The following is a 27,543-nucleotide window of genomic DNA, read 5'->3' as shown; positions in this document are numbered from 1 at the left end:
CTTTTTGTTTGATAAAGATAGATCACTGGCTAAAAATGAATTTATTTTGTGTTACTAATGTTATGCTGAAAGTTTCTAGTGTGAAGTCATGGTTACTCAGTTGTTGGTCCAACAGTAGGACAGGTCCAGGGACAGCAACGGTAAATAGCCACAATTTACAGAGTTAGTGACCAGTAATACCTCTGTTGCCCCAGACCCCGAATCAGTTTCAACACAGTTCAACAGTATAGACAGACCTTCAAAGTCTCTTAGTACCTTTATAAGCTAATAATCTTGTAATGAACACTCGATTAGCTGTCTTGGGTAAAAAGGGAAACTTTTATGGGTCCCAGAACTCAACATTTTGCAAAAAGAATCATTGCCAGAAAATGTAGATTGTGAAATAGCACAAATCTAAAACAGGAACTCTGATTTTTAAATTAAACATTTACCCAAGCACAATACGGTGCTGCTATGTGATCATGTGATTTGGGGATAAAAAAAGGCAGTAAATTATTAGTAGCGAACAGCCATACTGATATTGCACATAGCCTCATGAAGCTGCAGCACCTTGCGCACCACACGCGTCTCTCAGCTCGTTTAATTGGTATGGTATGGTATAAGTATAGGGTTACACTCATTACATAGTGCACCGAGCTAGAAATCGTTTTTGCAGGGAATGAGTTTTGAAATTTGCACCTCCAGAGGAATAAAGGCATCATGGGGAGAGGAGTTGGCCTAACGGCTAGGGCGCTCGACCTCGGACCTCGGTAACGACGCCAAAACCTCCTGTGATTCTGGGCAAATCACTTAACCTCCCCGTGCCTAAAATGAAAGTGTAACGTAACTCATGTAACGTAACTGGAAAAAATATGTAAAGCGCTCTGATACCTGATTCGGTTCGGTTCTAGTTCGCACTATATAAAACTCTGAAAAAAAAAAAAAAAAAAAAAAAAAATAATAATTAAAAAAAAAAAATTGTAACATTCGGGGCCCAGGTTCTCACTCTAGATATGCCCACTTTGGGTTTCTAATATCAACTGAGAAGAATCTGAAGGAGGAAGATGCCCAGGCATGTTCTTCTACACTAACACATAAAATGTTAGCAACTAAATTAATTTTGGCAAGTTTGGCAAGTTTCGCTTAGTTAGATTGCATACTGCATAAGCCTCACAACACGGTGAACCGGTATTAATGTCACAATTTGTGGCTTACAGAAGGGTACTCTGCAACGGTGTGCTTGTCCCTCAGGTTACACACCTTTGCAACAGGGTACATCAACAGAAAACTAGCTCGATTGCTTTGATAAAAAGTGTAAACATTACACGTACAGCCTACACGTAGACAAATGCACTACATAATCGACTTAATATCAGAAGTAAAGCACACAGACAACCCAAGAAAGCAAATCGGGTAGGAGGAATTCAAAAACTCGGAGTACCCAGAAGAAAAAAAATCCTTCTATTTTCCATTCTCTTTCAAATGTTTTGCAGTGTTACATGAACACAAAGCCTAAGACTCTGATTAGGGTACTGACAAACTAGAATTTCAATGTCAGTATTTTGTCAATAAATGTATTGCTGCGTGCTTCGCGGCTTCATTAATGATCCATTAGAAGTGAAATGAGCACTTGGCAAGCGCCTTCTTCGTGAAACTAAAGCTGCTTCTAGTCTGCAGGAGAGGGATGTGCCAAAGGTGGCATTTCAAGATGTGAAAACACATTCGAAAGGTTCTGCTTTGAAAGTCTTCCACGCCTGGAATAAAAATATCATTAGGCAGTGTTGAAACAAGCACTGTGATAACTATTACGTTCAATTTTGCGTTTTACAACTTGCTGAGTTCCAGGAAGGCAAATTGGCAAGTCAAAATTGATAATTCTCAATCACTCGGGTTCTTTATAGTGCGCAGCTAATCACCTTCAGGGGTGTGGGTTCTGCAGTTCAGTTGAAGAGCCAGGTCTTGAGATCCTTCCTGAATTGAGGCAGTGAGGGTGACTGCCTGAGAAGTAGAGGAAGAGAGTTCCAGGTCTTTGAGGCAAGATAGTATAAGGATCTTCCTTTAGCAGTGGTCTTGCGGATCCGTGGAATAGTGGCCAGGGCCAGGTTGGTAGAGCGGAGGAGTCTGATAGGAGTGTAGAAAGAGGCGGTGTTTACCTGCCTAGCATGCTACTCATTCCGTGGTACTTTGCAATAGCATCGCATAAAATCAATGTACCAGAAGACACATTTTGTCTATCAGGTTTAGAGGGAAAAAAACTGTCTGTGACCACTGATGGGTCACTGCATCACAAGAAAGTTTGTGAAGTAGTGACGATCCATAAAATATCAGGGTATACAGAAGGTGTAGGCAACAGGTCCAAAAGCACAGTGCCATGGCTTAATGAAGACTCATTTTTGTACCTAGAGTGCAAACAAAATCTGGCCCATTCGTACCGCCTTATGGTTAAGAACCAAAAGCCCAGCAAACAATCAATCAATCAGGGTGCTTTTAAAGGGCACTACTCACCCGTGAGGGTCTCAAGGCGCAGGGGCGTCGGCGGCGGCGAGGAGGGCGGTCTCAGTGCTGTGGTTACTGCGGATCCAGACTGGGAGGAGTTGAGGATGGCGTTCTCTTTAATGAAGGTGGTCAGCTGGGCGTTGACGAATTTCTCAGGGACTTTGGCTGCGAAAGGAAGTAGAGAGATGGGATAGTAGTTTTTCAGGTCCGTCGGGTCAGCTAAGGGTAACAGTAACTGTCGGTAGCTGATCTCTGCTGCCTGTGATCGATTCAGCCGAAAAGCCAGGGCTTGAGGCTCTTCCTGAAGATGTGCAGGGTGGGGGAGCGTCTGATGTTGACTGGGAGCTCGTTCCAGCTTGGCTGCGACATAGGAGAAGGCTCTTTTACCTGCTCTGGATATGCAGATGCGCGGGGTCTCTACAAGGGCAAGGTTGGCGGAGCTGAGGTTTCTTTTGGGTACGTGGAAAGACTCTTTCGTTGAGGTAATTGGGTCCAATGTTGTGGAGGAATTTGTAGGCGTAGGGGAAAAGCCAGAAGGTTATCTCTTCTTACCAGGGAGCCAGTTGAGGTCTTGCAGGTGCTGGGTCATGTGCTCACGTCGTGGGTGCCAAGAACGCGTCTGGTTGTGGTGTTCTGGATGGTCTGGAGTTTGTGTAGCAGGGATTTGTTGATTCCAGCGTAGAGGGCTTTACCGTAGTCCAGTCTGCTGGCTATGAGTGCGTGGGTGACAGTCTTTCTGGCTTCGGTGGTATCCACTCAAAGGTCTTGCGGAGGAAGTTGAAGCAGGTGAAGGCGACGGCGTTGATCTAGCGAGACACGATGAGTGAAAAGTAGAGAATGATGAAGAGTTTCCGGGTGTGGTCCGCCGGGGTGGGTGGGTTTCCGAGGGCCGAGGGCCACCAGGTGTTGTCCCAAACAGAGGGGAAGGGTCCAAGGACAAGGACCTCTGTTTTCTCAGAGTTGAGTTTTAGCCAGCTGTAGCTCATCCAGGCTGCAACGTCTTTCATTCCTTCCTGGAAGCGGAGTTTTGTGTCTTTGGGGTTTTTCATGAGGGAGAGGATGAGCTGGGTGTCGTCAGCGTAGGATATTACACTGAGCCCATGCGGACGATAGTGTTGAGGGGGGCTGAGTGATGATCCTTGGGGTTCTCCGCAGTTAATCTCTGTGGATTCTGAGAGGAAGGGTGGTAGTCTAATCCTTTAGGTTCTGCAGACGACAAAGGAGCGGATCCAGTCAAGGGTGGTTCCCCGTATGCCGGCGTCATGGAGTCTGGCTGCAAGAGTGCGGTGGGAGACGTGTCGAAGGTTGTGGAGAGATCTAGCAGGATGAGTGCTGCGATGTGGCCTGGTCAAGTAGCACGCAGATGTCGTGGGTGGCGGCGAGGAAGACTGTCTCAGTGCTGTGGTTACTGCGGATCCAGACTGGGAGGATTCGAGGATGGCATTCTCTTTGATGAAGGTGGTCAGCTGGGCGCTGACGAATTTCTCAGTGACTTTGGCTGCGAAGGGAAGTAGAGAGATGGGCTTGTAGTTTTTCAGGTCCGTCGGGTCAGCTAAGGGTAACAGTAACTGTCGGTAGCTGATCTCTGCTGCCTGCGATCAATACAAACGGTTTCTCAAGTAGTCCTTTCCTTTTTATTGTTAAGATATAGACAATTACCGTGCAATGCAGCACAGAAAAAAATACTAATATATGAAGTAAACGCGTACAAAACTTGCGTTTTCGCAGCACTAACAAACTCTCTGTTAAAACTCCCTCAATTTAAACTGGACTATTCCAAAATACCACCCTGTATAATGAAACACAGCAAATTGCCCAAACAAAATGTAACCCCTGCCCCACTTACTATACAATTGACTATGTAATAAAACACAAGGCGGTTCCTATTCTGCGGATTATCCACAAACAGCATCTCTTCCTGTTCCCATTTCTAATACCACCCCCAGCTTTTAATCTAACTTCAGTGGTTATCACTGTTAGAAAATGTGCGATCAGATCTCTTTAACGTTCTCAACTAAAGTGTTGCGATGTGGTCAACTATAAGGTAGCCCTACAGACACTAAGAGGGGTATAAATATTTAGGACTATTATTGATTTGTGTACCAATACTGAAGTCAACAAAAAACAGCAGCAGAAAAGTATATTAGGCCTCCTTTTATGATGTGCTATTCACCTAACAGTTGAAACTCGAGTTTTTGAAACCCACGTGCTCTGAGGCCTCAGTTTACCAACTTTCTGGAAAGGACAAAACTTTACTTTAACCAAAAATGAACGCTCATGGTGTCTATATAGAACTGGTATATTCCATCAAGTAACATTTCTATGGCTGGAAATCTCGGTTTTAAAAAACGATGCAAAGGGACTAAGTAGGCATCTCCTTAAAGTCACATAGATATCATAACTGGAAACAATCCACCTAGAGAGAAACTATGTTGGAGCAAAGCCCAAAAAACATTCACTATAGAGGAGTAAGACAGCCTGGCTCCCATTATAAGTCAAACCTGAAGTTGTGGTGGCCCTGGCTTCTGAGTTGATCAGACTGCGACAACCTGCCTCCCATCTTGGTATCACAATTATAGGTTGTATTTATTTTCTTTCACAAAGATCTTGCATTCAAATTGTATGCAAATATTCGCCCTCTATGCCTAGACCCTTTTCACACAGCGACCTCTATTGGCCAGAATTACACATCAATAGAATCTTAACCGAAAAGCCATCATTGTTACTTGATTTTAACCATATGTTTCCACATAGATTAGGAGATGATGAAATGTTCTTTCGGATACTGACTAGAACCTGGTAATATTTCTTGTATGCGAAAGTGATTCTTTCATTAAATAATCCTTTCAGATCGAGTTCACCCGAAATTAATGCCCAATGTTGGTTGAGGATTCGTTTAATTCGAAATGCTTCGGTGGAATATTTCAACACATACGGTTTTTTCTGTCTTACATGGTGTCTTTTGTTCAATTAACTTGTCTCTGGATTTTGCTTTCACTTTGTCTAGAGATTCATTCAATATTGATTCAGGATATCGAATCTTATATTGAATTATTGTTTCTCGTGTGTAGTTATAGTATAACGTGAGGGTTAATTAACTTGGTCCTGTATGTTTCCTTTACAGACCCCTGACGAAGGGTCTTCGAATTGTGACCCAAAATGCATTGGGTTTATTAAAGATTGGGAAATCGAATTAATTATGAAAAAATCACAATCATAAGATCGACATTATGAACATGTGAATAAAGAAAACAAACATTTACACTTGTGAAAAAGTTAAGCATCATTGTTTAAATCAGAAATGAACATTTGAAGGAACCATGTTCCGTATGATACAAAGCGCACATCTTAGTGAGGAGTGATCCTTCTCACACTACGTTTTTGTTGTATCAAGGCACGGCATGACGACGTGTAACAGTTGTAGCGCTAACAATACAGTTTGAACACTTTTGTTTGTAAGGATTACATTTTCGAGTGCGCCAGAATAAAACAGATTGGAATATTTCGGTTACCCTCATTTAACCTCATTAATTTTGTAAACTTTGCATTACGATTATGTTTAATTCCTGAAATTAAGCCATAACACCACACGGTGGCAAAATGTTAGCACAGGAAAACAGTGATTTGTGTAGTTGTTTGCAGCACTTATTTTTTATTGCTTTTTTGTGTGATTTGAGTGCTCACATCTAAAATGGACGAATGCTCATTTTGCGCTAAACTATAGCACTAAACAAAAAATTTAATTTTTGTAAACTTTGAAGCATTTTGCGTAATTACACACAAGAAAATTAAGTCAATTTTACACGCCACTACTACTGGCACCATCTCTTTAACATGGAGAGCAATGCAGTAAAACGGTCTAGCCATGGTTTTTAACCCAATAGCTACTCGAAACATATTAAGCCCACACGTGTAGTATTGCCACCTTACTCTATCCATGGCCACTTTGCTTGACGATGTGGAGGGCACTCTCAAGTGGCCAAAAAAGGGCAGATAAGTGCACAAATCTGATACAAGCATCAGTAGTCTTTTAACGTTCCCTCAAACTCATCGAGTGAGTGCACAGAGCATCAAACTAGCCATTTTCACCAAAGCTAACTACTTGTGAATGAAAGGGCACTTAAACAAAGACAACATTATGACAATATGTACAAACCGAGGGTGACAGGGCATGTGAGTGTAACAAATATTAAACTGTAAATGAACCCAGGTGAAATCCAGACTCCCATAGGCTCCTTACTATTGATAACAAGGGCCCAAGGAGCATCAAAGCGGGATACTTTACCACAAATGTTAGTTCGAGAGGAAGTGCATTTATGGTGCCCAGTGATGAAATCGTTCTTGGTGATGATAGAAGTCCCACTGCCATTAGAAAAGCACTGCAGTGACTGGTTGGAACAGATATCTAGGTCATTTTGGTTGTATGCTGCCCTACCCAGATCATGCATTACTTAGGTTGCCAGGCACCAGAAAACCACAATCATTGCACTTACTCAAACTTTCACAGAAAACTGCATTTGTCCTCTGCTTCTTCATCATATCAAGGAGTTACAACTAGTGCTACATTTCAAAGGACTTTGCTTAATTTGTTTTGCAGTATTAGCAGCACTGGTATATGCGAAGACCTGGAGCAATGAGCTTCACAAGCCTGCCCTAAGTTAAATATACGCCGCAACCACCTATTAGTGGGCAGCTGGTACCTTTGTTGTGGTAAACTGTCGGGGTGAAATTAGTTGGTTCTTTAAATGAAAACCACATGTGCCACAGACTTCTCGTTTTCACTTGAGATGATCATTTTAAATGTGGTAATCAAAATGTATAGTAAATCTATTATTTTTTAAAGTAAAACATGCGACTGTCAGTCACCTTTATTCCAAGTGATAGCTTTGTGTTACATTGTGTCGGGTAACCACCTTCACCACTCTCCAGAACTTAACCCTCGACTGCTCCACTAAAATAACCTAAGAGTCAAGGAAACTACAGAGTTCTAGCTATTCAGACCATGTGCTTAGAAGTCAAAGCCTGTAGGAAGAATATTTATAAAAATGATGGGTGCCGTCTACAAGCAAAAGGATCTGGAGAAAAAGCACGACAAGCTCCCTTGAGACCACCATGGGGAACAAGTAAAATAAGACTGGAAAAAAACAAAAACGAAGACCAGTCTCAAGATGTATAGATTACAACGTATCAAACAACTTATCCTAACATTTTAGCACAACAGGGTCCAGGTGATTATTCTAGCTTCTAGAAGCTGTTTGGGTCTTCAGTTAAAAGGGAGGAATACATAGATGAAGTAATTTGTGCCAAAGTAAGCTTTCCTCTGCTTGCTGGTAAAATCAATTGCTTCATTATATAAATGCCAGGGACCTTTAAAACATGGGCGGACAAAGCCCTATATACATACAAGTCAAAAAGAGAAGCTTACTGGGTCTTCCTTCATATTCCCCCCCCCCCAAACACTCAATCACACTTTGCACTTACACAACATACAAACACGGCTGTCCGCAGCAGGCCTGTTAGAATTGCTTCCGACACGTACACATTACTGGCTCCCATCCACCGCAGATTATGCAGGCTGTCAGGCCTGGGGGAGGACTGCGGGGCTGCTCATCACCCACGGCTTAGCGAGCACAGCTGCTGCCACTGAAGATTTAACCGGCGGCACTGGAGACTTCCCATTCCAGGCCTCTGATCACCTTTCCTCATCCACCCAACTCAACTGTCAGGAACGCTGGATCTACAGCAGACCACCCGCATGGGGATGGACAGAATGCACCACTGGCGCCAAATGACAATGGCAGGAGATGGAGCCGAGAACAAATGATTAAACGCTAACTGAATGAATTTGGTTTTGTGAAAGGGCCCGAAAGTATCAGTTTATTATTGTAGGGCTACAGGCTGGTGGCGTTAAAATGTAAACAGATGCGCTCATTAACGCCAGCACCGAGAGGGGTCTTCCAGACGCTAGGACCAGTGGACTCCTGACAGTTCTCTGAGCATCTCATGCAGTTTCGAGCCTTGAACAAAATCAATGGCTGTCGCAGCACTTTCTGTCTGGCAAAAGCAGCACTGCATCATAGTATCGATCTATTTCCCCATCTCAGAAGTTCAATCATGTTCTAACCATTTTTAATTTAACTAAAGGCCTCGGTATGTCTACCGCAGCCCTCATCACCTCCTCCCAATGTCCATCTCCGCTGTTGTACCAGGTGAACGAGTGTGCAGACCTATTCCTGCAAACACCAACAGATCAATGCAGGCCCAAGGAAGGTACGCTCCAGGCAATGCCTTGTGGGAGAGAATAGTGCAAGCCGAGATGAGGGAGCATCACGGAACCGGGTTGGGGGTTTGAATTGGAAATACCGGGTTAAGTTAGGCTTCTGGCTGAACTATACTGGGGGTGCATTTGTACTGAGGCAGGGGATGAGGACTGGCCAACGTTTCTTGTAAGAGATTTAATTATATTCATAATTATGAGCAATTTGAGTTTTAACACTGCTGAAAAAATGAAGTGTCAATGCCAGGAATATTACTCTGCAAAGGACCAGTGCAAGGTCAGCACCACACACACACCCACCCCACACACCCACACACACCAACACACCAACACACCAACACACCAACACACCAACACACCCACACCCACACACACCAACACACCCACACACACCAACACACACACCACACACACACACCACACACACACCACACACACACCACACACACACACCAACACACCACACACACACCACACACACACCACACACACACCACACACACACCACACACACACCACACACACACCACACACACACCACACACACCAACCACACACACCAACCACACACACCACACACACACCACACACACACCACACACACACCACACACACACCACACACACACCACACACCACACACACACACACCACACACACACACACACACTCTTACTTGTGTAACGATATATCTGTAAGAGACATTAGTTAGTGATAGATTCCTTACCTTAGAATATCCCCCAGGCGTCAGACTGGAGCCGGAAATTTTTCACGTAGCAGTACCCTTGCGCGTCGGTAGGCGTCGTCTGCGGCTCCGCGTCCGTCGTGGGCGCCGTGATGACGTCGTCGGAGTACTTAGACGCCTCCTCCGCGTGCTGACGTCAGTTCTTAGACACAGCTTTTCCGCGCCAGAAGCGCTGAGCCATGTTAAAAACCAACACTGGTGCCATTGAAACTAGGGCCCTGAAAGGGAAAAACCCTAACCCTAGATATCGGTTCGCAGAACGGGAAGGATGGGTGGGTCGGTAAGGAATCTATCACTAACTAATGTCTCTTACAGATATATCGTTACACAAGTAGTAACTTGTGCATCTGAAAGAGACATGTTAGTGATAGACTCCTTACCTTAGAATAGATACCCCAGCAATCCAACCCCGGTGGTGGGTCTGCGAACCAATAATCACACCAGAAAGTCCTGGAGGACAGAACGGCCAAAGAAGCCATCCCTCCGGACTTGGCTGTCGAGGCAGTAGTGTCTTGCAAACGTGTGCAGTGAGGCCCACGTAGCTGCCTGACAGATGTCTTGTAAGGGCACTCCCCGGCCCAGGGCAGTTGTAGTCGCCGTGGCTCAGTTGGAATGAGCCCGCAATCCAACAGGGGGCTCCTTTTTAGCCAAGAAGTAACATGCCTGGATACACAAGATGATCCACCGGGAGATGGTCCTCTTGTGCACCGCTTTCCCCTTCTTAGCGCCCACGTAACCAACAAAGAGTTGGTCATCCACCCGGAACTGGCGTGTGCGATCCTAATAGAATGAGAGCGCACGTTTTGGGCCCAGACGGTGGAGCCGCTCTTCCTCTTTAGAGGGATGCGGTGGCGGGAAGAAGGTTGGCAAGGTGATAGACTGCCCAATGTGGAAGGCTGTGACAACCTTGGGCAGGAAAGATGGCTTAGTACACAACACAACCTTGTCCGGATGGACAGAAAGGAAAGGAGGAGTACAAGAAAGGGCCTGGAGCTCACTGACTCTCCTGGCAGAGGTGATGGCAACCAGGAAAGCAGTCTTCAAAGTAAGAAGGCGGAGAGGACAGTTGTGAAGTGGCTCAAAGGGAGGGCACATCAGAAACGTAAGAACAAGGTTCAAGTCCCACTGAGGCATCACAAACGGAACAGGAGGGAACGTGTGTGTGATGCCCTTAAGAAAACGATTTACAATAGGGGACTTGAACAAAAAAGGTTGATCAGGCAGCCTTAGAAAGGCTGAAAGGGCAGAAAGGTAGCCCTTGATAGTGCCCAGAGCAGAGCCCTGCTGGGCAAGAGAAAGAAGGAAGAGAAGAACCTCAGAGAGAGGGGCAGCAAGAGGATCCACAGCCTTTACTGTGCACCATGCCACAAATCTGTTCCACCTGCAGGCGTATACAGACTTTGTGGAGGGACGCCTGGCTGCCAGAATGACGTTACAGATTCCAGGAGGCAAGTCAAATGGCCTCAACTGTCGCCGCTCAATCTCCAAGCATGGAGGTGGAGACTGGACAGGTTCGGGTGGAGGACCGTCCCCTGCTGCTGCGACAGAAGGTCCTCCTGAAGAGGCAGACGAACCGGGGGAATCGACTGACATACTGAGTAGCTCTGGATACCAGTACCTTCGTGCCCAGTCCGGAGCCACAAGGATGACTTGTGCCCGGTCCCGCTTGATCTTCTTCAGCACTCTGGGCAGAAGTGGTATAGGCGGAAAGGCGTACAATAGACCGCAACTCCAATCGCGACGAAAAGCGTCTCCGAGCGAGTGCCGCCTTGGAAATTCCAAAGCGCAGAACTGATGACATTGCGCGTTCTCTTCGGTGGCGAATAGATCTAACCAAGGCTCTCCCCATCGCTGAAAGAGGCCTTGCGCCACGCCAGAGTTCAGACGCCATTCGTGATCCATCATGCACCGACGACTGAACTCGTCCGCCGTGGCGTTCAGAGAACCTGTCAGGTGTTGAGCCACCAGGGTCACGCCCTGGCATTCCAGCCACTGCCAGAGGCGCAGAGCCTCCTGGCAAAGGGTCCACGACCCCACCCCGCCCTGTTTGTTGCAGTACCACACGGCGGTGGTATTGTCCGTGAACACCTGCACTACACTCCCCCGGACAGAGGGGAGGAATGCTTTCAGTGCCAGACGAATCGCCCACAACTCCAAAACGTTGATGTGGAGCCGGGCCTCCGCTGGAGGCCGCTGATCTCCGCCTCTCCCATGTGGCCTCCCCAGCCCTGGAGGGACGCATCCGTCACAACTACGTGCTCCGGTTGGGGAAGGGAGAGGGATCTGCCGCTGACCCAATCGCGGTCCTTGAGCCACCACTGCAGTTGTCTCGCAGTGCCCTCCGAGATCAGGACGTGGTCGGACAGGTTGCCCTGATGCTGGGCCCACTGAAACTTCAGGTCCCACTGCAGAGCCCGCATCCGCCACCTGGCGTGATGCACCAGTAGGATGCAGGAGGCCATCAGCCCCAGAAGCCGCAGCGTCAACCTGACCGAGACCCGGGATAAAGGCTGAAAGAGTAGAATCAGAGCCTGAATATCCCGGACCCGCTGTTCGGGAGGAAAAACCCGAAACTGCGCTGAGTCGAGAACCGCTCCGATGAAGAGGAGCTTCTGAGAGGGGCACAGGTGTGACTTCGGCACATTGAGGGAAAACCCCAGCTGGTGCAGGAGGTCTGCCGTTGTCTGGAGGTGGCTGACGACGGTTTGGGGCGAGCCCGCCTTCAACAACCAGTCGTCGAGGTAGGGGAAGACTGTAACCCCTAACCTGCGCAGATGAGCTGCGACCACCGCCATCACCTTTGTGAACACCCGTGGGGCGCTGGTAAGGCCGAAGGGGAGCACGGTATATTGAAAGTGCTCGTGGCCAACCGTGAACCGCAGGTAGCGCCGGTGGGCCGGCAGGACGGGGATGTGGAAATAAGCGTCCTGCAAGTCCAACGCTACCATCCAGTCTCCTGGGTCCAGGGCAGCTAAGACCTGAGCCAGTGTCAGCATTTTGAACTTCTCCTTCCGGAGGAAGCCGTTGACGTTCCTTAGGTCCAAGATAGGGCATAGGCCCCCCCTTTGCCCTTCTTGGGTACCAGAAAGTAGTGGGAGTACCAACCACACCCTACTTATTATTATTATTAATAAAAGCAATTTGTATGGCGCAACTAAGCCCAATGGGCGTCAAGGCCCATTGGGCCTTGACTTCTGGCCCAGGAACGCGCTCGATGGCCCCCTTGGCCAAGAGGGCCGTAACTTCCTCCTGCAGAAGCCGCAAATGATCCCCCGATACTCGGTGGTACTGCGGTGGCATGGCTGGAGGGGTCGCCTCGAAGGGGAGGGAGTAGCCCCTTCGGACGATTTGCAGCACCCACCTGTCCGACGTGACAGAGCGCCAGTGGAGGAGGTGATGGCGAACCCTGCCCCCCACTGGCGTCACATGGGCCTGAAAGCACGGACTAGGAGGGTTTTGAGGCGGATGCTGCGGGGGAAGGTGTGGACTGACCTCGCCGTTGTCCTCGACCGCCGCCACGGCGGTTTCCACGGCCGCCACCGCGTTGGGTATTACCCTGCGGAGCATGGCTGGCAGCACGTGTGGGTACACCCCTTCCGTGGCCACGAAAGGAGTGAAAGGCAGCCGATTGCTGGCGCGGGGCCGAGATGCCCAAGGACTTGGCCGTAGCCCTGGAGTCCTTAAAGCGCTCAAGCACATGGTCTGCCTTGTCGCCAAAAAGGCGACGGCCATCAAACGGCAGATCCATGAGTGTATTCTGGACATCAGCCGAGAAGTTGGCGGACCTCAACCAGGCGTGGCGACAAATCGCCACCGTCGTTGCCATCGCTCTGCCCAGAGAGTCGGTGGTATCCAGTCCACACCGTATCGAATAACGTGCCGCATCTCGGCCTTCCACAAGGGTTTGGCCGAGTTCAGCCCGTACCTCCAACGGGCATTCTGGCAGCACGTCCGCGGCCGTGTCCCACAGAGAGTGGGTGTAACGGCCCAAGAGGCACGCGGTGTTGGAAGACCGCAGTCCCAGACTCAGGGAGGAGAATACCTTCTTGCCGTATTGCTCGTACCTCTTGGATTCCCTGTCAGGCGGTGTCGACGGGAATGCGGTCTGGGAATTTGAGGCCTGGATCACCAGGCTCTCAGGGGTGGGGTGGGTGGACAGGAAACAAGGGTCGCCCGGGGCCGGGCGGTGGCGTCTGGCCACGTTCTTATCTACAGGCGAACCCGTAGCGGGCTTGGACCAAGTGCCCAAAAGAACGTCGGTCAAGGCCTCGTTAAACGGCAGCAGAGGCTCGGCTGAGCATGACTGCGGCTTTAGGACCTCAGTGAGGAGGTTAGTCCTCACGGCCGCGACGGGGAGTTCAAGGCCCAAGGCCTTGGCCGCCCTCATCAACACCACACTATAGGTTGCCCCCTCCTCCGTAGCCACGTTAGGAGGTGAGACAAAGCCAGCCGGTGTCCGGCGAAGTGTCCAGACCACTGGCATCCCCAAGGCCACCTGTCCAGTCCTCCTGGGACTGACACTCACGTGTCAGAGGGTCCTCAGACCCCTCTCAATACTCCTCATCACCCATCTCCTGGTACTCAGGGCTAGTAAATGATGGGGCCGGTTCATGGAAAGTAAACTCTCCGAACGGCGTCTGAAGCGGCGCCCAGCGGCTCCGCGCCGGGTCGAGGGAGGCATCGGGGACGGAGGCATCGGGGACGGCGCCGCCCGAGGACGGCGCCGGGGGTGACACCTGAGGGGTCGGCGCCGGGGAGGTCGTTAAGTCCATGGGTGGCGACTCGGATCCGGAACCGGATCCAGCGGGGCCCTGCGGCGCCGGGCCCGAAGGCGGCGGCGGTGCCGAAGCACCCGACGGTGCCGGGACCGAAGCCCCCGACCCGCTAGGCCCCCCAGACTGGTCCGCTGGGCCCGGAGGCGCCGCGGAGCCCGTCGGAGGAGAGAGGGACCTCATGGCCATGAGGAACCGCTCGATCTCCTCCGGCGCTGCGTTAGGCCCAGGGACCGAAGGGTATGGGGCCGGACGCGGCGCCTGCGACTCCGACGGAGCCACGTGGGCGGTGTCACCAGAACCCCCGGCCGTGTCGGGGGGAGTCGGAAGAGCGATGACGTCTCTTCGACTTCTTGTGCTTACCTGACGACTTCGACCCGGAGGAGTGATGTCGACTCCCAGAGCTCCGATAGCTCCTCTCCCGCGACCGGTCCCTCGACCTCCATCCGGATCGGGACCGTTCTCGGCGCGGGGCCGACTGCCGGAGTTCGAGCCGTTTACGGGACCGCTCCCGCCTAGCCTTCGAAGTCAGGGCCCGACAGTCGGAGCAGGTCTTGTCGTCGTGATTGACGCCGAGGCAGTGGAGACACCGACGGTGAGGGTCGGTGACCGACATCAGTCGGTCGCAATCCTCACAGGGCTTGAAACCTGGCATCCCTACCGACACCGTTCGGAGTCGAAGACTTCGAAAAAGGATGATCAAAAGATCAAAAAAGTTTAGTCAAAAAGTGACTACGGTACCACTTTTTCCGGATCTGCGCTGCTGGCGCGGAAAAAAGAAGAACTGATATCAGCACGCGTAGGCGGCGTCTAAGTACTCCGACGACGTCATCACGACGCCGACGACAGACGCGGAGCCGCAGACGACGCCTACCGACGCGCAAGGGTACTGCTACGCGAAAAGTTTCCGGATCCAGTCTGACGCCTGGGGATATTCTAAGGTAAGGAATCTATCACTAACGTGTCTCTTTCAGATATATATATACATAAACACACACTTATTGTTCATGCTGTATTCTTTATCCGTGGTTTACTTACTTACTGTCAGCCTTCTAGGTAATGTAAGGCCCTTCGGTTTTGCACAATATGTATGTGAAGCGCTCCGATACCTGCAGGTCTAGCTAGCGCTATACAAAACTTTAAAAATAAAAACAAAATAAAATAAAGTGTGCTGCTAAACAGCGAGCATCTGGAGTAACAGTCAGTGGTAGGAAGGGCAATGCATAGCTCAGACTCCGTACAATACCACAGAAGTGCAACAAGGGGAACAGTGACCGTCCTCATGCCAAATTCAAGGTCCTCAGATATATGTCCAGAGCCTGCTCTAAATGATCTTCTCCAAGTCAATGGCCGACCTCTTTAACAGATCATAAAAAAACTAGCTCCATATACCTTTAAAAAATTGCTAATTACAACCTCGCTCAAGAAACCTGGCTTTGATCCTTCTGATCTGAAGGCCCACCACCCAATTTCACAATCAACCGCAGGGGTTACAATTGTGATTAAAAATCTCACAGTGGCTAGGAATCCAGAGACATAAGAACCCTTAATTAAGGGTATGCACGGTTCCAGGTAGGTTTCAGCACAATAGCAAAGATGGCCTCCATTCTGGATGTCTTCCGCTACTGCAAGATGAGACACAGATGGAAAAAGTCTTTGTATGTTGGATCTCTTGACTACATTGGGCCGAAGCAATTATTTCATTATTTGAGATCGTCTCAGTGCTGCTGGGATGAAAAGCTGAGCCAGGTCATGGCTTTCCTCCTTGTTATCAACCCAGCCACAATCAGTTTACTTCCCTAGTTTCCGTTCAACTGAAGTGATTGTACTCTATGAAGTTCTACAGGAGTCTGCCTTGTTGCCAGTGTTCTTTGATTCACATTCTGTCACTACGAGGCCTCATCCAGTCATTTGAATTTAACACCTCATTATAAGTGCCTGACACCCAGCTGCTGCTAAAATATGACCGGGTCACTTTCAACTCTACTGGTCAGGTTCAGGAATGTTTACTAGGTGTAGAAGTAGATGTCCTGAACAGATTGTAACTGAAAGGAGATAAAACAGAAATCCTGTAAAAGTTTATGGAGGAAGTTGGACACAAGGTGCTGCCAACTCAGCTGGACCTTCTCCCAGTCCCAGCAACCAAAGGTAAAATCTGGTGTCATTTTTCATTGACATTTATTTTTCTGACCATAAATCCAAAAGGTCTAGTTGACAGGCATCATGCAGCTAAATATGCATTTTATTTTAAATCTGCCTTTCGACCAGCCTGAACAGTGGGTCACGCCTGTATACTGTCCCACAGAGAATATTACAATGCTTTATATCTAGGGCTCACATAGCCAGACATCCCTAACTGTGGCAATTTCAGACTATGGGAGTCAGACTAGTAAGTGGCCTCTAAAAATTTGACTAAGTGTCTCTCTGAGCGAGTTTCAAATACCGGCCAGTTAAATGTCATTTGTGGGGTTATAGACCCTTTTATAATACAGGACCAGCTACTGCCTCTCTAAAAGTGCCTCTCTACAGACCAGTGAGAACCCTACAGTCCAGCTCCTAACTACTTCTTGAAGTCCCCCACTTCAGACATATGAAAAGCTCCTCCAAATAGTCATTGAAATCCTATATGTTCTGTTAAGTGCTTCTGCTCGTTTTTTTCCTCTATGATTCCTAGTGGCAAGATGTTATGGCGAAAGTGCGCTCAATAAATAATAATAATAAAGATGGTCAACAGCAGATGTACTAGGGCGGGAGCACATGGCAGTGAATGTGACGGCAAGGGGTCTCACTGAGGCCATTGTGGACACTATTTTCTTTAGTGTCAAAGCCAGGCCGCCTGGTGGTAATGTGGAGGTAAGATAAATCAGCACCAAGAGCCCCCACCCACAGGAGCAAATGGAAGCAATGTATGGACCGTCTCTTAGAATTCATCACCACAGCCAGGTGAGGAGGTATGACAGCCATTGCATGCCTCCCAAGGTAGGAGAGTAGAGTGGCAGCAGAAGAATTTTGAAAGGCATACCTGGAAACGCATGAAGGAGATTCCTCACTGATGAAAAGGAAGCCTGGTAGTCCAAGGTAGCATCAATAGCGCGCCAGAGAAACCCTGAAGCAAAGAGATCGACAGAGTATAAGCTCAATAATCCCTTTCGTAATGTAGCTGAGCAGCAGAGGCAAGCAGAAACCTTAGAAACAAGGAGCTAAGCAGTGTGTGACCAGCAGCAGAAGCCCTGCAGAAAGAGGCACTGGTCAGTATGGAACCAGAAGAACTGCGGAAGGAATTCTGTAAAGTACAGGCCTCCATGGGATGTCCAATGTATTGCTGGGAGTCCAAAATGGACAGTCCACGTTTCATGGTGAGTACCAGAATCTACGGGGGGGGGTGAGCGCATATAGCTTCATGGACTGGCTCAAGTCCTTGCTGGCTGGAGGATCCAGAGGACATCTTGCAATGTTGCAGGTCAAACAGCAGGAGTGCTGCAAAATCAGGACAGACCAAGGCCTGCAACAGTGGTAACTACTGTGAGTGAGTCTGTCTGGCACTCTATGATAGAGCCTTACCTACCATATATTTTTTGCCGTTCAACATTTTTTCCAGTACAACATTTAATGTGTGTACAACGAACCCTAAAAAATACTAGTGCTAACAGCAGTCACTTGTTGTAGCAGGCAGGGTGAAGCAACATTACTTTCTCTAACTTTCTACACAAGAAAAAGACAGTCTTTACAGTATTGGGGGGCATTTTTTGACTCATGCCCTGGAATAGGTCTATAGACCTTCAAACCTGGGAAGAATAGAATTACTGGACCGATCCTTACAGCAGTCATCAAATATGGCAGGAATGACGTACTGTATACAAAAAAATTCTGCTAGAGGGATACATACCTAGAGTATGGTGCTACTAAAGGGACCAGCATATGGCCTTCACTAAGTTGACAAACATATGTCATTTCAAGGAGATTTTCAGGTATCAGCCCTTGATGATTTGAAATCCCCATTCCTTCATGCCTATATTCATCCCAATTTTCCCAATGAAGTGCCCATCAAATGGATGGATGGATCCCTTTGAGTTGCTAAACAAGTATAATGTGAAACAAAGCTCTTTTCGAATTGGGTTGAGCTGGACTCATTCTTATCTCCCGTAAACTAAAGTGCTGAGATTCTGCACCAATGACAATACATTTCCCACAAGTTAGGGTGAAGATGTATGCTTTGATTCTGACTTAAGTGCCACTTGAGCACCGCAAAACACACAGGCACCCCTAGAGGAAGGAGATCATCCTACCAATAACAGTCTTCCACACCTCAAAGCCCCCGCAGCTGACCAAGAACTAGAACTGCAAGTCATGGCGTACTGACAAGAATTGCATGCGAGCAGGCCTACGTGAAGACCTCATCTCACAGGTGTACACAGCTTACACAGAGGACAGAGGTCCATTAAAGGGCTCCTCCCCCAGCAAAAGCATCCATTTCCTACCAGTACATCTCCCATACACACAACCTTTTGGAAAGTGGGCAGTCTCATCTACGCCCTTCTAACTCCACCTTCTACCTCCTCCCGCCAACCCTTCGGCAACTGTCCATGTGCCAGATCCAATATTCTCACAAAACTGCCTTTAACCCCCATCATGTAAGCACACCTAACACAGAAATCATAGAATGGCTGCAGAGGGATCTAGGATTATCGGCATTTGCTGGTCACTGGGTCATCTTTAGGCCCTAAAGGAATGCAGTTCTAAGCGCTGCAAAGAAAAGTATAGGTTAACGCAGATGTTCAGTTAGTAGGTTGTAGCAGAATGTTTCAACTATTACGCTATTTTGTGATAACATTGATAACTGTGTTGTGTGGAGATCTGTAGTTGTTACTATGCCACAGCTGTAGCTGGCATTTGGTTTTCTGAACATTCTCGTTGCTCATAAAAAACCCATATGCTCTCTAGATTTCTTCAGCAACCCCAAGTATATGAGCTTACAGATAAATAGTTTCAAGACAACTATAAAATAATGAAAAAGAGAAAACGGCACATCTATGTATTTTTATTTAAAAAAAGTGAAAATTGCACACAAAAACATAGTACCTCCTATCAGCACTGAATTTCATTTAAATAAATCTGCAGTGTCCCTGGACTGTTTCATATTCACATTTGTTTTGAGTGAAACAGTGACAGATCGTCTTCCAGGGCTAAGGAAGAAGCTCTTTGATGCATATTTATAAGAACCATTTGCAAGTATGGAGTCCCATTTGAATAACAGAATGAAATGTGACTGATTTTATTATGCATAAGCATTGTTGCAGCTTGTGCTGGTTCTGGCCTTAAGTCATGGTATTGGGTGCATTTATCAGTGAGCCCTACATAATGAAACCTCACCTAATAAGAGCACCTATGGGCTGGGGCAGCTTAGCTTTCTCATCAGATATGTGTAAACCTCACAGCCCTCTTAAGGAAATAGCCACATTCTGGGTGACTACTGAGCACATGTCTGGGCAATCGGGTTTGGCTTCATCAAAACAGATTATCGGTGGGTAGTTTCCTGCATACTTATCGCATACAACCTAGCTAAAAAATCCTTACCTAGTAGACCTAAAGCTAATTCTACAAGGGGGAAGGCTGCAAATGTAGCTCTTCTTAGACTGGTTTGTCCCCATTGCTGAAATATGCAACGCTGCTAAATGGAGATCTGTACTTACCTTCACTTGACATGATAGTCTAGATTCAGACTAATGCAGATCCTCAAGTAGGAGAGGCTTCTTTAAGGAACCTTTTTGGGTCAATTGATGGTGCTGCTTTTATTTCAGGTCTGCATCTGTGGGATAGGCTTGTTATTCTATTCAGTGCTTATGGCCATTGATGAGGATCCCCGGGAAGAGAATAAAAAGTTGCTTACCTGTAATCCTAGTTCTCTTCCAGGGAATCTTTATCAAAGTCGTCAAAGCAGCTCTCAACAATTACTTCATCCATGATTTCTAATTTCCGTAAAAATGACCTGACATAACTGTCATCTGTGAGCCTTGATGGGATTCAGTGCGCACCACGAGGTTCTTAAAGGCCCAGTTTCCGTTTTTCTTTACTATTTTTAAATGGCAGCATATAGGCTAACAATGTCGCAAATTCCCTTTACAAAAAGGTTTGTGAAAGATTTTCTATAGTAAATTTTTATTAATGCCAATTCAATTTAATCTAGCAATAGTTTAGTCTTTCTTTAAGCTGCAGATATATATAAGTATTGTGCACAAATTTAGTACATATAGATAAAACATTTTTAAGAGTGCTCTGGGATCCCCGCACATGGGCAGGACTATTCAGTGCTTATGACTATTGATGAGGATCTCCGGAAAGATAATGTTGTTTTCTCTGGCAGTGCCACGGATGGGAGGAAGTCAATCATTAACTTACATACATTTTTAGGTCTGGCTTATCAGTGCAACTGTCACCTGGCCTTTTAATCAACACCAATGTTATTATACAGCTGTTTGCTTCCACACAAATACAAAGATACTCATTATTTACTTGTGACGCTTCACATTACCACATTACATTCCTTTAAAGCCAGACCCATTGGCAATGCAAAATGCTTATTTACATTGTGTAATCTATGCTTTCCAACAAGGATCACAGCGCCAGTTACAATCAGTACATCATATTACAAATGGCATGTTAGGAAAAGTGCCTACAAACAGTAAAACATGATGAGCAAAGTGAACTATAGTGTCAAATGTTTTGGCTTTTTCAGGTTTCTGTTCACTGAACCTAACTTAGCTCTTGTTTGTATTTTGTAGGTTTGTGTCACTTGATCGATTACTTCAATTTAATTATGTGACTTTATGGTGCACTGTTCCAACAATCTATTTCTGCTACCATATATTGACCACTATGGTCTTTATCAATAGAAACTTTTTGTATATGCAAATAAAAAAAATTAAAAGCAGTGATTGCAATCAATGTGTAGACAATGGTGGGTTGGTTCTGCAGAATTGCTAATCAGAACCAGGTTTTAAAATGCTCTAGAGAAAAACAGTATGCCAATATATCCAATCTAATAACTGACAGACGCTGGGGAACTTTATGCCACAATGCCTTGACATCAAATTATGTAGATACACATTTTCATCTATTATTGCTATCATGAGTTGGCCATTATTTTGACGAACCCTGAAATTATTATGTTTATTGCACAAACAATGAGGATTAACTTCAAGTGTGTCCTCTTGACCAACTGAATACAAATGCACCATTACATGCATAGAGAACTACACACTGTAGTCTGTCTTTCAGATCTATGAAACAAGTTGATGACTACCGCTTTACATATCAAATGTAGCATGATAATTTTGTGAAATAATCACTATGTTTGTAAGGATACTAGAATACATTGGTTTTTTTCAAAATATCTAAACTACAGAAGGAAAGTGCCCTTGTAAAATGGTCACCCCTCCACATTTTCTCCAACGCTGATGGTTATGACTCTGAAAGTGAACTGGAGGCTGCTAACCAGGCCCCGGTGCCAGTGCGCTCTCTCTAAAATATGACGCATGTGAATTGGTAACCCTTAATTGAGGATTTTAACACCCCCCCCCCCCCACCCTTCTACTTTTCCCTGGTAAGTGGTATACAGGGCATGGGAGTTGAAGGGGTCGCCAGGGCCTGAAGCACTAATTGTGCCTCCTGAGCGACCCAAGTAAACAGATGACAGCACGTCTGATATTGCAGACTGTATGAGCAGTGCAAACTACTCAAACTCAACTTCGTACTTCCCTTGAGTGGCAAAGCCACAGCACTATTTTTAATATATTCCAGTCACCCCTAAGGTAGGCCACCTAAGCCAAGGAGGTAGGGTGCATTCTATTAAAGGTGTGGACATAAGTGCACAGAAATGACCTTATATTAGCCCCCTTCCGTTAGGGGGTACTATAAAGTGTTCAGGGGGTCATGGGATAATATAGGCTGGCACCTGGGCACCCCCCAGTTTGCCAGGTCCATTATGGTTCCACTGAAAAGTGTCATGCTTGTTATCAAAAGACTTGTCTCATCAAACCAGACTTTTTACCAAAGTCGGATTTAATGTGACATGCCCCCAGGTGCCTATATTAGAGGTTGCGAACCTGGATGCCCTCTTAGGGGTGGATAAGCTGCTGAGGCTAGTAGCCCATTGGCTACTAGCACCAACACCCCTAATGCCCCTAAAACTGGGATTTAATTGGTTCGCCTTGCACCAGAACCTCAGATCTGATCGACTTGCAACCACAGAACAAAGAAGAGACCCAAGTCCGCAACTTCAGCACCTGCACAAAAAATGCGCTAAAGACTGCACCTGTTGCAACCACCCTGCAATAACACAACTTCCACTCGTCCTGGACCAGAGACCGGTTCAAAAGAAAGAGTAACCCCTCTGCAAGCCAAAGATAACTCCAGAACTCCTTTGGACTAGAGGTACTAGTCCCTTGCAGCCTGCAGGCAAGAACCGCTCCCGGAACCAAAGAATCACTGGCTATCAGGCCAGCCGAAGGAATCACCCAAAAGTAAATGGTGTAGTCATTTTAGGAAATGTAGTCCTGACCTCTGGCAAGTTTCAAGCAGCTACAGCTTTCTCCCCCAGACGTCGACGTAACCAAAGACTGAGCTTTCTGCTGGCAAGGCATGTTGGTGGTTAAGTCGGCTACCATGGTCAAGCCAGTTACCACTACCTTTGTTCGACATGTGCCTCGAAGGAACCCCACAGCATCTTCAACCAGATGCCTCTAGGACCCGGTTGTTCAAACCTGCGGCTTCTGCTTCAGTACCAGGCACAGAAAGGACAACTCTGCAGCCGGGCCCAAAGAGCCAGGTAAAAATCAACTGAGCGGCTGAGCCTGGTCCTGGAACCCACCTTACTTCTACACCCAGTGGTTTCCACTGAACTCGACCTGCAAGTGACAGACTGTCACTAGTGTTTTTCCCCACTGACCGCAATGTTGAAGTTTTGCAAGAGTGAAATGCACTTTTCTACAACTACATATGACACACCCAACAGCGAGTAATTGAACACAATGTGTGAAATTAGTTTTGTAACAACCCTATGTAATATTATACTTTTTTGGGTGTTACTGCAGACACAATGGTAGTCTGTCATGTGTGGGTTTTTTGTTTTTTTTACTTGCTTCCTCTTTGAACCAGAGTATTGTTATATGGTCAAGGCCCAGTAGGGTTGGAATGCATCACTTTTGTAGCCTGCATGGAAAATAAAAATAATTTATTTTGTAGTCCTGGAATTGCATTTTGGAATCTTGGATTGAACCGTATTGAGAAGGCGGTTGCCACTGTGTAGTTATGATTAGGTGAGAATTTCAATTTTCAAAAGGAAGAGCATTTATGTCTATTAAATTTGGTGCAGTTTAACAAATCTGCACTAAACTTTCCAAATTTTAAAAAGAAGACTCGTCCACCTTGGCACCTTTAGGAAATGATTTGCACCAATTAATCAAGCCAAGAACAGGGGGGAGAGTCACTAAAGTGTGATTTTCCACATTTATTCCTAAACAAAACTTTGTACTTTGATAAAAAAAAAAATATGGATGAACAGATTTACATAATTTGGCAAAAAGTTAGAACTTTACTCAGAAAGCATGCTTGTTGTGATTTGGTGTAAATCTGTTCAGTCATTTCAAGAAATTGTTTGAAGAGGGGCTTGGGTTGAGAATAAAGGAGATAATCCTCAGAAAACGTGAGGTCTATCTTAACAGTTGGACTCACTAAGTAGCACAAAAAAAATTCTCAATGGTCTAAGGAGCCTTTTTGCCTGTTGGTCATTTTGGTACTGACTGGCTGACCGCAGCACTTGGGGGCACCATTACAAGACTCAAGGACTTGATACTGGAAAAAAAATGTAAGGGAAAACACAAGAGCAGTCTGGGTACGGTTCCAAAGTCATTAAAAAAAATGTGGGTTGCTGGCAACAGCAACCACTACTTCAGCAGGTGAGGCTCCCCTGTAGCGCTGCAGTACCCCCCAAAAAAACATTAAAAAATGATAATGGTCTGGTCATAGAATAAACCAGACCCTGAGACCAACTTCCATTGTGCAAGTCGTAGGTTGTGTTCAGGGGCGTTGACTGCCTGCAGTGAGTTGAGAGCAACCCACCACTTTCCAGATAATAAAGTTCCTGGAACCTTCTCAGACACTCTTCCTGGGTAGACAGGAATCATGTGCCCTACACCCAGACTATCCGGTCACCACACCTAAGCCATTGTCCTGTTCAGAGAGAAGCCTTCCTACCCCATTAAGGTCAATCACAGGTAGGGGCAGCTCTTGGCAGCAAACACAAATTAGCTTTCCTGAGCATTTAGGCAGGGAAAATGTAACTTTCTAAAAGTTACTTTTCCTAAATATTTATTCAAAATCTAATGTCACCGTTGAATTGGGTTTTTGATACATAATAAGCATAGGGGTTGATCCATTTCTCTAGCATGCCCCAAAACTGAGATAGCAAAATGAATATATTCATCTGCACTCTAGTTTCCTAATAGGACAGCCGGAGCCCTCCACAGTGAAACAAGCTTTTGGGGGTGTTACTGTAAGGACATAGAAACATTAAATGTCTACATGCCCCACTTTTAAATACCATGCACCCTACCTTGTGGGCTACAAGGTCTCTATAGCGGTGATCTTTAAGGAAGAATGGCGTTTTTCCACTGAGCAATTAGCGGTAGGGGCTGGGGGTGAAGTTCTCCATTTTTCTCTCACTATCAGTCCCCACTTTTCTTTAGGAGGGTCCTTGATCTATAGACCTCCAGGCTATGTTAGTCACTTTATAGAAACTTTGGAGGAATATATAGTGCCAAGGGCCCTGAGTTTTCCAAAATTCCTTCTGGTCGGTGATTTTAATATTCACGTAGATGACACTGAATCTGTGGAAACGCGCCGACTGGGGGAAGTTTTTGATTTGTCACAGCTTAAGCAATGGGTGACTTCTCCGACTCATGCCGGAGGCCATCTCTTGGACTTAGTGTGCTCTAATTTTCCTATCAAGGTATTAGGCGTTGAAAAGTTCACCTGGTCGGATCATGATCTCGTTAGATTCTCATGGGAGGTGGATAATGTAGGCAGACCTGCCCAGGTACCGCCTGCTGGCCACCCCCAGAGGATCAACCTGGATATGTTCGCCCAGGAGCTATTAAAAAATTGTATGAAACCCACCCCCGAGCTAGAAAAGGCGGTGGATGTCTTTAATGAAAGGGTGCTGCAGGCGGCGAATGCATCCACTAAACACGCCACTGTGTTTAGGGTGCGGCATAGCCCCTCTCAACCCTGGTTCTCGCCTGAGGGAGTTAAAACTGGGCTGTAAAAAGTTAGAGCGAGTTTGGAGGCGGGGATATAGTTTTGACGCAAAGGCTGCCCTGCGTGTAGCCCAAAAAAACGACTATGCCGCCATCAAAACTGCTAAAGGAACTTATTATGCAGGGAGAATCGCCAAAGCGGAAAACAACAGCAAAGAAATTTTCTCAATTGTCAAAAGTTTTGTATCCCCAGTGGCGGAAGTCGCCATTCTCCCGTCTTCGGCGGAATGGTGCGAAGATTTGTCTAACTTTTTTATAGACAAAATAGCAAAGATTCAGCAGGATTTGCTCTCTGCGTTACCGGCTGAAAGTTTAGGGGATGGCCCCTCTATCGGGCCATGCCATGGTGGAATTCAGCAGCTCACTAACTTTTTACCGGCCGCAGAGTGTGATATTTTGCTCCTTCTCCAGTCCCTCAAATCTGGTTCTCCCTCAGACCCTCGCCCTGCCCGTGTACTTGCAGATGTGGCCAGTATTGTCTGTAGGGATGTCACCCAGATAGTGAACCGTTCTCTTTTTTTGGCAGAGGTTCCTGGTAAATGGAAGCAGGCAAAGCTCCTGCCGCTTCTGAAAAAACCTGGCCTCGATGCTACTGTCCCAGGCAACTATCGCCCCATCTCCCTTTTGCCCGCACTGGCGAAAATATGTGAGAAAGTGTTTTTTCGCCAATTGGAAAGGTTTGTCGAGACTTCGAATGCTCTGCACCCAGCCCAGTCAGGCTTTAGGGCGGCCTATAGCACGGAGACGGCGCTGGTAGAGATGACGGAGTCTATCCGGGAGTGTTTGGACGGGGGCGGCAGAGCGGTCCTGATTTTATTGGATCTCTCTGCCGCCTTCGACACTGTCCCTCACGCACTCCTCACTGCCAGGTTATCCACAATTGGCATTGGTGGCAATGTCCTAGCCTGGCTGTCCTCATTTCTTTCTGGCAGGACACAACAGGTCTGGATACCACCTTTCTCCTCTGAGCCCAAACAACTTCTTACTGGGGTTCCACAGGGATCAACCCTTAGCCCCCTACTGTTCAACATATACATCACACCCCTGGTTTATTTAGCAGAACAGTACGGGGCTAAAATCATAGGGTATGCTGATGATACGCAGCTACTCTTCACCTGGCCAGATGATCACTTAGACACGGCAACGGTTCAGCTTTGCCTGTCCTCAGTTTTTCGCTGGCTAACCTTGGCCCAGCTAAAACGCAATGAGGATAAATCGGAGGTCCTCTTTTATGGCTCCTTCCCTCCCAGTTTCAAGAACTCACTGTGGCCCCCGAATATTCCCTGTCCCAAGGTGATGGGCGGCCCGGCCAAAAATCTCGGCATCTGGTTTGGGGAGGATCTAAGATTTGAGGACCACATAAAGAAAGTATCTGGGACATGCTTCGCTACTTTAAGAATGCTCAGAAAAACATTTCCACTGCTTTCTAGAGAGGCTAGGGAGACTGTTGCCCGAGCACTTATTTTAGCGAGGCTAGACTATGCGAACGCCCTGTTTAGCGGCATTCCTGCTTACCTGGTTAAGCGGTTGTTAGTCATTCAGAATGCCGCTGTCCGTCTCCTTTGTAATGTTCCGAGATGGAAGAGCGTTCGGTCTCATATGTCTGGTCTTCACTGGCTACCAGTACTGCAACGCATCCTTTTCAAATCATTAGTGCTTGCATTTAGAGCCACTCATGACCAAGGTCCGGCCTATCTGGAGAAGAGATTCACTCTCTATGTCCCTACAAGAGCCCTTAGGTCATCCTCGCTGTTTAAAATGACCCTTCCTCGGTTTAGGCGAGCCAGGCTGGGTGGCCAATCTATTGCTGTTGTAGTGGCCCGTGCCTGGAACGCCCTCCCCTTGCTTCTGCGCTCCAGTCAAGACGTAGCCCAGTTTAAGAAAAATCTTAAAACCCATCTGTTCAGAAGTGTGACACAAGTCGATCCTTGCTGCTCTCCCCCGCTTTTTTCTATCGCGCCAG

General features: G+C 47.0%; 1 protein-coding gene across 13 annotated transcripts in view; it reads right to left on the bottom strand.

Moving 5' to 3' along the window:
- The window catches only part of RERE (arginine-glutamic acid dipeptide repeats), a 1,170,479-nt gene that overhangs the window by 1,021,424 nt on the left and 121,512 nt on the right, over nucleotides 1–27,543 (bottom strand). The window contains exon 2 of one of the 13 annotated variants that reach the window (XM_078642322.1): nucleotides 17,291–17,374. The exons of the other annotated variants lie outside the window; for them this stretch is intronic. The gene's annotated coding sequence lies outside the window, so the exon portion shown is untranslated. The remainder of the gene's footprint in view (nucleotides 1–17,290; nucleotides 17,375–27,543) is intronic. 13 annotated transcript variants of the gene reach the window in all.

The sequence above is a fragment of the Lissotriton helveticus genome, chromosome 5_1 (genome assembly GCF_964261635.1).
Source record: "Lissotriton helveticus chromosome 5_1, aLisHel1.1, whole genome shotgun sequence".
Classification (NCBI taxonomy): Eukaryota; Metazoa; Chordata; class Amphibia; order Caudata; family Salamandridae; genus Lissotriton; species Lissotriton helveticus.
This window is presented reverse-complemented; position numbering and strand designations above follow the sequence as displayed.